This window comes from Zea mays, chromosome 4 (genome assembly GCF_902167145.1).
Source record: "Zea mays cultivar B73 chromosome 4, Zm-B73-REFERENCE-NAM-5.0, whole genome shotgun sequence".
Lineage (NCBI taxonomy): Eukaryota > Viridiplantae > Streptophyta > Magnoliopsida > Poales > Poaceae > Zea > Zea mays.
The window spans coordinates 199,526,724-199,537,268 of NC_050099.1; positions in this window are offsets into that span (position 1 = coordinate 199,526,724).

The window sequence follows — 10,545 nt, forward strand, 5'->3', positions numbered from 1 at the left end:
ATCTCCAAGGGTAGGATATATCTTATTAAGATTTATGTTAGTATCTTTTGAGATAGTATGGATTATACGGTGTAGGTAGGTTAGAATCTCTGTTTGGTTAAAACAGAGGGGTTATTCAACCATCAGATGTGCAAGGTAGTTGCATAAGGCCGAGTTGGTCAGTCGTTTTTTTAATTTAGTGCAGAGTGAATTAAGTTAAACATATTTTATAGGAGTAGAGTCTAATCCATTTTATAAGTATTAACTTTTCTGTTAATCAACTTACATTAGATTAGCTCAACTTAAGGTTAGCCTTCGTTAGGTTAGATTAATCTATCACACTAGATCAGATCTAGGTTATATTTGGTATGGCTAGCTTCGACTAGACAAGGTCTAAATAATTTGGATTGGATCATGATTGTTACTCTGAGGTGAGATAAGCAAAGTGGTTAGGATAAGATAAGATGAGATAGATTCTTTTAAGATAAGAATGGATCTATGAAGCTAGATCCATTTTTAATGAGGGATAATCTAAGTTTGATTAGTTATATATATGCCTAAGTATATGTAGATGCAATTGTGGACACTACTCCACAACTAATCACACTCAATCAAAGATCCAAATCAAACAAGTATCATAAGAACAAGCATTCAAGCATATAAATACAAAAATAGTTTTGTTTTTGTTCCTAAGAGTAGGTCTCCTATTCCTAAAAGTTACTTTAAGAACAGGATTTCAAAGTGTGAAATCCAAGTTTGTCTTTAGAAGAAAAAGGTAAGAGTAATCAGAGTAAAGCGGAATTAGATGAGAAAAGATTAAGAAAAGTTTAGAAAGAATCAGAGTAGCAAAGATAAGTAAGTATTGGTTGTCCAGTTCTATCTAGGTTTCGTCCTACAGTCAACATTCCTCTGATACCACTTCTGTCACACCCGGGTTTCGGGGCACCAAGACCCGGGCGCGAACATAATCACCAGGTGTGCTGGGACCAAGTCTCACACATACGATGAATCATGGCACAGGATCGAATGTCACATCTTTACTATATAATCGAAGTTCTGTACAAAATAAATAAATAATTACATTATAAGGAGACAACGGTCCAGCAACCCAAAGTTGACTGGGAGACGACGACCTAGACCTCTCATGAACACATCTCCTCATCCTCCATGCGCCTCATCCTGTGGTACCTGTTCTTGACCTGTGGGGGGGGGGTGAGACAGCAAGAGTGAGCTCACATACGTTCATCGCTCAACAAGTTGTGGGGAATAATGTGCATGAACTCGCCAAAGGTGGGAGCTCACGTGAAGTGTAAGGCTTACCAAAGAGGATGGTTAGAGCTGAGCATTGCTTTTAAAGTTGGTCAAAATTTTATTAGCAATTACTAAGTATAAGTAAATACCAACCCAATTAAGTAGTAGAACAAAAGTAACAACCTCACCTGCGGTGCAATGCATATGACAAATTGAATTTAGTTCCATAATTTAATCATGTGAGTGTCCGAGCTGCTCATGGCTGTGAGCACGGCTAGTATACCAGTTTTACACTCTGCAGAGGTTGCACATCTTTACCCACAAGTCATGTTACCCATCTGCCAAGAGAAGGCCAATCCCATACACCTCTACCGAGGAGGCGAGGCAGGGTAACACTATGAGGCCTTTACAAAGTTTCACTAGCTTCAGAAAATCCGCTACAGTTTATAGGAAGCTCCAGTGCAGGAATCCCTCGCATCGCAGCAAAATCATCCCAAGGGCCTCCCTACACTGACCACTCCCCTACTGCCCTTGCCCCTTTCGGGTAAGGTAGTCATCCACTAGCTTTCCTAATTAATCAGCCAAGGGCGTCCATAAACCCTTGTGGTAGCACTGTTTTCCCGGGTGGTTCTCCATGTTCCAATTAACATAATGATCTTAACATGAACAATAAATAACAACTGATAACAAAAAGTATAATCATGAATAGTGTAATCTTCATACCCAAAACCACATAAAGCAATAGCAGGTACTACCCAAAAAGTTTAGTGGAGTCAAGTATAAAGATAATCAAACTAGGGTATCCTGTTGGGTCCCATCAAAATTAACCTATGCAGATCATTATGATTAATCAGAACATGACTGGGTAAAAAAAAGTGATCAAGGGCACAACTTGTCTGGGACTTGAGATTCTAGGTACCAGGATGATCTTCAGATTCTCGTGACCTCACTGCTATTCGTAGCAATACAAACAAACATGGGATATGCAAAATTAACATTACACCAACCATATATGCAAAATACATATTAATAATCTACATATTTAAATAAGATCACAAGAACATGAATAATTAATTTTGGATTTATAGATTTTAAGTTATGAATTTCTGAAGGTTTTAAGTGTTTTGCACAAGATTAAATAGGATATAAATTTTATTGTGACGTTTATGTCAATAAAGTGGTACTAAATGATAACCAATAATATTACAAAATTATAGGAATTGGAATGGATTAATTTGGACTTCATATGAATTTTCTATGGATTATAGAAGTTTTACAATTATTTTTATACTCAAAATCAATTTCTAAATCTCTTTTTCCTATTTTCATTAATTCTTGGACTGGGCGCACTAATACAGAGAAGGTCGAGGTTTATTCTGCAAAATCTACCAGACACAGGCTTCCCACGCACTGGACGGCGGGTTAAATCAACGAAATCCGAGGGGCTCGTTTAGAAAATGACCGCGGTGAAGGGGTAAGATGGAACCTGAGCCTCCCGATCTAGAACCGAGGACCCAGATTAAAAGCCCGCTACGATGAATCGGTACGCATTGTGTGTCGTTCGATCAGTGACCAACGCCCAGGATTTAAATAGCCGAGAGAGGATCCCATACATCCGATCAGATCCAACGGTCGGACTTTGACACATGAAGGGGGTACGCGATGGCGCGATCTCATCCATCCATAGCTGAGTCAACGGTCCACCCATCTTCTTCCTTCCAGCTACCAAACACGGCGGCGCGCGTCCACCGTGGCAGCGGCCACGGCCGGCGAAGCAATGCCCCGACACCCCAATGCTCAAGACAAAAATCCAAGGAGTGCTACACGGTGTGTGCGGCATGGCGATCACAATGGTTGTCTTCTTACCGTGATTCGAGCAGCGCAAAGCCCCCCCATCGGTGCATGGCGGCATGGCCGACCCCCGGTGAGAAATTGAGCACACACCGAGGCCACCTGCCCCAACCGTCCCCCGGGGCACAGGATGCAGGTGAGCGCGGCACTCGTCGGTCGTTCTCCCAGCATAGTGCGGCCACGCGGGTATTGGAGCACGCGGGATGGCGGCCATGCCGCAAGCTCCACGCCCGGTGAGCACCAAATCCGCCACTACGACCACGAGGAGACTTCCCGACGCCGATTGGAGGGTCAAGGTGGTCGCGGGACTCCCGATTTATAGTGGGCTAGGTGGGAATCGAGCCGGATCAGGATCCCGTGACTCCCGTGGTGGTTCACAACAACCCGAGGCCCAAGCTAACCTGGATCCGGACTCGGAGGAAACGACCGCCGCGCTAGGATTAACCAGGTCACAAAAACGCGGCGAACACCCCGCAACAGATCCCATCATCCCTAGCTTGGCGGATTCGGGTAGTTACCACAGAATCCGAGCATCCCTGTTGCGTCTGTTGCCGAGCACGCGCGATTTCATTTTGGGGAGGAAGAACAAACTGTCAAGGCGGCCCCAGTGATCAGTGTCCTAGCGCAGGTGGGAATGACAGCGCGGGTCCACAAGCAGTGCTAGTGGCATCATACGTGAGACTTGCAGGTGGGACCCGCCTGCCAGTGCATGATGTAGATGGTTGGCGCGAGGTGGTCAGTTGGGCCCAGGGGCGCGCACTTAATGGGCCGAGGCAGGATGGGGTAACTTGGGCCGCAAAGAAGCGAAGCTGGCCCAAGAGCAGGTTTATTCTTCTCCTTTTTATTTTAATCCCCTTCACATTTTTCAAATTTCTATTTCAAGTTCAAACTTGATGAAACTTTTCTGTTCTTAATTTTCATGCTTTTATTCTCAATCATAACCCTATAGATCCTACTATTTTCAATGTTATTATTTATTCTTCATCTCTTTATTTTAATTCCTAAAATAATAGATGATTGTTAAAATTTTCTTTTCTCACTTTCTATTTTCCACTTTCATTTATAATTTGAGGTCGAGTAAAATGTATCCCAAAAAAAACTCTTAAGCATGGGATGCACATTCCTATTTATTTATGGGTTAATCGACTAATAATAATCCATTATTTGGCTATGAAAATAGAAGGGTCCAAATAAATCTCTCATGATTTCAAAATCCTCAAATATATTTATTCATTTATTTTATCATCATTTTTTTCTTTGACAAATTTTGGGCTTTACATAAGCTTTAAGCTCTTTGACAATAAAATTACTTCACCCAGTTTTAACAATGCAAGAATGAATGTTTGAGAAGTTAAACTAGGTATGAAGCAGGGCTAATGCATGAACATGCTTTCTCTTCCTTTTATACAAGATATGCAAAGAAAGTATGGAAAAGGAAGATTTAGGTACAAGTTAAAATGAAAGGAAGTTGTTTTACCCTTTTGTACCTTCACATAGAGACGCTCTCTTCATTGTGCTTTGTCCTTAGTCTTAGTCGCTTAAGACCTATACTCAAGACAATATATGGAAATATTTTGCAAAAGAGAGAGTCCTACAACTAGTGATCCTTTTCTAAGTCATTGTCAGCATATATCAAATGGATCATAAATTGCATAGATATATCATGAATTCTCCTCTTAACTTAGTGCATACCAAGATAGATGTTGATTGATAGAATATGCGGCACTAAGAGACATAAGTGTTAATTAAAGTTATTCAATGATCAAACAAATAACAGATGTGATCAAAAGAACAACATATGCATTAGATAAGCTTAAAATAGGAGAATCCATGACATATGCTACTTTAGCAATGAAAGCAACAATCCTTTATAAAAGTTACATTATTCTAACATGTTGGATTGTATGTAGTAGCATACTTCATGAGAATTTTATTCTCATACTTGAGACCATATGAGATTACTAAAATAAAGTGTCAGTCTCAATATGATCAAGATATAGAAATAGGCCCCCCTAGAGATATGCATCAAAGTATTAGAATGGGATGAATAGATGTATTCTTTTTTTTAAAAAAAGAAAAAGACAAATAGGGAAAAGCATTCTACATCTTGATCAAGGCTTATAAAAATTTACAATAAACAACTTAAGCCTTGTATTCTCATAATGAAAAAGATTTAGAATGCTTACAACCACACCATTGTTTTTGAAGATCTTACTATCCAAGTAGGTGTTGTTGTTCCTGATGTCATCCTTTTTTTATTTGAGAATCCTCCCTTTGTAGTTGTCGCTTTTTCCTTTCAAACTTATTGAAAATACTCAAGAGAGATGTTAATAGCACAAGGGAGGAGTATATGATGAAGGATGATTTCTTTAGATAAGAAATATGAACAATTCATCATCCACAAGTCACATAGACATGAAGTAAAATCCTTAACATTTGTGCACATCATTAGAAAGGAGGAATATGCACCTTTTTAAACAATTTTAATCAACCATAAGAAATTTACTTCTTCATATTGAATTTATTATCATAACTTAGAAGCATATCAATATGAGAACAGATATAGCAAAGGCATGAATTAGATTCTAATGGATAAGTGCATTAATGAGAATGAGATTGAATGCACATCTAGCTAATTTAAGTCCAACAAAGAATCTATTCTTTACATAGGTAGAATATGATTATTTAGAGTAAATAACCATTGATGGGAACTATATAGATGAGTTCCCATACCTTTGCTTTTACCTTTCTTCCTTTGGATGAAGAGCAATCCTTGAGGCTTGTGACTTTGAACATGCACTTACTCTCTTGTAGATTTTGATAAGTAAGCTCAAGAGACATGTCATTAGTAACACAAGTACTAGTTTTCCCTTTTTGTAATCATTTTGATAAGGAATGGAAAGTAGATTACTAAAGCATGGAAACTTTATAATATGAACTAGATTATTCCATGATGTATGCTTAATTTTACTTACAAAACAAGCATAGTTAATACTTTAAGATTGGGAATAAATCTAATTCATAACATGGAGAGCAATAAATATAGAAGAATCATATCCAATTTAAGCAAGAGGCAAACCAACATAAATCATTGGATTGACTTTTCTCTTCATGATAGATTACGCATCTCCAAAGAGAAACTTATTCTCTACATGTGAGACTACTTAGGTTATTTAGACAAAAATATTAGTCTCACGATTTCTAGATATAAAGAGAGATTCCCTTTATAAGTATCCTAAGGAATTGAATTCCTTACGTGACACCTTGTTCTTTTAAGAACATGGAATATCTCTCTATATCTAGAATATGGCAATAATAGAATGATTAGTGAAAAGCATGCCATGAGATACTTACAACAAATTAAAGCATGTAGATTGCCATGGTATAGAAATGATGAATATACAATCTACCATATGAGAGGAATTTCTTCAAAGAACGGTGACATAATTTAAAAACATTTGAAGTGCTTTTCTTTTTCTATGTGACTACTCAAGACACATAAGAAATGATAATTTAAGATACTTGCACTTAAGAACATAATTGTTACCATCCTTTGGCTTTCCTCCATGTTGTAGGCCTTGACTTTTCGGCATAGGATTAATTCTTTATTTCTTACAACATCAATACTTTCCCCAAGATGATATGAGTTTAAGATATAGTAGTTTGAAAAATAACCTTGGGTCAATCATGGATATAGATCATTGAAGATTGATAGCTTGAGTTAACATAAATTGAATTAACTCTCTCAAGCACCCCAAAGCTTCATACCATCTCCTTCTCCTACAAAGCTTGTCAAGCATATTTTGGTACCCATCTCTTGATGGGTCCGTCAAGGTTAGTCAACAAAGATCTAGGAACCCAAATGTCCTTTGTGCTAGCACTAGGTAAACTCATTACCTTTCTAGCACAAGTTGTAATTTTGGGTTGCCTAGTTACATGAGAATTAATTGACAAGCTAGGAGTGGGGTTGTTACCAATGGGACAATCCTTGCATTGATGTCCCTTCTTTTGGCATATGTAGCATAGGCGATCCTCAAGCCTTGATGATTTCTTCTTTCCTTGTTTCTTTCTTGCTACATGGTTAGTGAATATTTTCTTTTCTAACACTATGCCTTTTTGTTTTAAATGGGGACAAGACCTAAACAAGTGTCCCTTCTTGGAGCATTTAAAACGAAGTTTATCATCCTTGTTAATAATCAAGTCATTTTTAATATAGGGACAAGACCTAAAAGAGTGCCCCTTTTCAAAGCATTCACTACACTTCTTACTTCTCTTAGTGTGAAGTGTGACTTGATTATTGCCTTGGATGTTACCTTTCATGGAGGCGTGGTTGAGGCTTTTGGTAGAGGTATTGATTTTCTTCTTTTGTTCCTTCCTCTTGACAATCCTCAAGTCCTTGACATTTTCTTCAAGGGATTTAGTGCATGCCACGATTGTTCCCGTCTCAAGCTTCTTCACCATGTGATCACGGTTATCTTGAGAAGGTTGAGCAATGCACTTCCCTTTTAGTTGTGTCAAGTTCATTTTTAGCCTCTCATTTTCTTCTTTGACCTTTTGATATGTATCATCGCTTGTTCCTGCAAATTCTAGCTCAAAGGAAGATTTGCTTGTCGACGGACAACAAGCATTAGCACATGGTAATGTAGTTTCAATTTGAATTTATGTGCATGAGTGAGGTTGTTGGGATTTTAAGTTTTCTATCACAACCTCATGAGCAATATTTAATATGATATGATCATCCATAAGATTTTCATGAGAACATAGGAGCATATCATATTTTTCTTGAAAAGCTAGATTTTCATCTTTTAGCTTTTCTACTTGGTCCTTAAGCAAGGCATTCCTATTTACTAATTGAGCGATACAGTGTAAAGCGTTATCTTGCTCAATTGAAATAGTTTCATACCTTTGGACCAAATCAACATGAGAGCACTTTAGCTCCTCATGTTCTTTAGTCAACTCGTCAAAGCATTGCATTTTCATGGAGAGAACATCTTCTAGCATTTGATGAGCTTCGCTTTGCTCTCTCGCTCTTTCTAGAAGTTTGAGCATGACCGCCTTATCTTCTTGGCTTAGGCGAGCGTAGAGTTGCATGAAGCTTCTTTCTTCCTCCTCATCCTCGTTTGTGCTTCCGCTATCATTTTTATTAGCCACACAACATATGTGGGAATCGAAATGGGAAGACAAACCTCTTGGAGAGGTGGATTCATCGTTTGGTCTCCATCGGTCATTTTCTTCTTCCTTGCAAGGGTTAGTATCACAAAGACCAAAGGAAGTAGAAGCACAAAATGAACTATCATGTTTGGACTCATCAAATTTGCTTTTAATTCTAGTCAAAATATCATGCACATTACAAATAGGTTTATCATATTTTATTATGAAGGCATGATAATCTTCTTTGCTAAGGGATTTACTTAAGATGTCATAAGCTAGATAGTTTAAGCGTATACATCTTAAATCTTTTTCGGAGGCATTTTCCCTAGCATAGTTAGAAGGAATGATACTTTTGTCTAAAATTTGTTCTAATTGAGGATCTATGGTCCTAAAAGCATTTATCACCCTAGTAGACCATGAATTATAATTAGAACAATCGGGAAGTAATATGTCAAGAGTTACCTCCTTGTTCTCCTTGGTCTTCTTGTTCTTTTGGGATCTTCTTCGAGCCATCACTTTGAGTTGTTAGACTCAGTATGAAGTGCCTAGTTCTGATACCAATTGAAAGTCGCCTAGAGGGGGGGTGGATAGGCAAAACCTGAAAGTTATAACTTTACACCCCAACTAGATCCCTTGATTAGTGGTTAGAACAAGATACACAATTGTCGGAGTATAAAAACTAAGTCCTTCGCTTGTAAGGAGTATTGCTTTCAAATAATGCGGAATTGATAAATCAATACTACTAATAAGTCTATGAGAATAAATAACAAGGGCTTAGATAAGAAGAGCAATAACACAAGTTCTTTCTTGCAAGGTGTTGCTTCACTAAATGAGAATTTAACTTAAAGCAACACCAAATAGCATTAGCAAAGAATAGTGTAAGAAAAACTTAGAAAGGGAAAGAACAAACAAATCACAAGCAATAAGCACACGAGACACGAGTGATTTCTTTTACCGAGGTTCGGCCCTCGAAGGCCTAGTCCCCGTTGAGGAGTCCACTAAGGACGGGTCTCTTTCAACCCTTTCCCTCTCTCCACCGATCACACAAGACCGGCGAGCTCTTCTTCTTCTCAAGGATCACTTAAGACCCCGCAAGGACCACCACACTGTTTGGTGTCTCTTGCTAGCTTTTATAAGCCTCCAAAACTTTGGAGGAAGTTCAATGGGAGTCAAAACTCCACGCACAAATGATCACAAGATGTAGTGCTCACTAACTCTCAATAATTCTCACAAGGCACTCTTGCTAGACTCACACGAGAGGCTTTCTTTTTGCTAGCTCTCTTTTTGTGGCACTTGTGTTGGTTGTAGTGGCCTAAATCTTGCGCATAGGATGGATCAATGAATATATGTGGTTGGGAGGGATTGAGAATGTCAACTAGATGACTTGGAATGTTGCTTGGACTCCCACACCTTGAAGTGGCCGGTTGGGGTGGTATTTATTGCCCTCAACCACCCATATAGCCGTTGGGGCGCATCTGCCAGAAATTGCACTGGCGGACGGTCCGCGGCTAGGGCCCGGACGGTCCGCGACCCTCCAACGGTCGATTCTTACACCTTCAACGGATACTTCTGATAGATCAACGGCTATCTGCCACGGTGACACCATGCGGACGGTCCGCCCTTGGTCCCGGACTGTCCGCGCCAGCTATATAATTCCTTTTGCTCAACTTGTCACCTTCGGGCTGAACCAGGTCTTCACATGCGGACTGTCCGTGAATTATAGCCGGACGGTCCGCGCATTGTAGCTGGATGGTCCGCGGTTTAGTCGGACTATCCCTGATTTATAGTTCCTGGTCGAAGTCAAAGAGGTGTCGTGGACGGTCCGCCGCAAGGGCCCGGACGGTCCGCGCTTAGTCTGTTTTTCCAAAAAGCTTCTCCTGTCCGGAATAATCTAAGGTATTCCGGCCAGTCGATTTAGAATAGTTGTAGATGAACCTTTGGCACCTGTAGAACATATAATCTAGTGCAAACTAGTTAGTCCAATTATTTGTGTTGGACAATTCAACCACCAAAATCATTTAGGAAAAGGTTTGAGCCTATTTCCCTTTCAAGGGTGCCTCATCCTGTGGGGATTGCTACTCTTGCTCGGCACGCCTTCCGCCTTAGAGCCTATTGTTAGACATCTGTGGAAGACATTCATACATCAGAATTGATCTTGCAGTCTTCCAGAATAAGAAAAGATACATAGAGGTCTTCATAACACTGAGCAAATGAGCATCTTTACTAAATCTATCACACCTGGGTTCAGGGGCACCAAGACCCGGGCGCGAAATAATCACCAAGTGTGCTGGGAACAAGTCTCACACATATGAT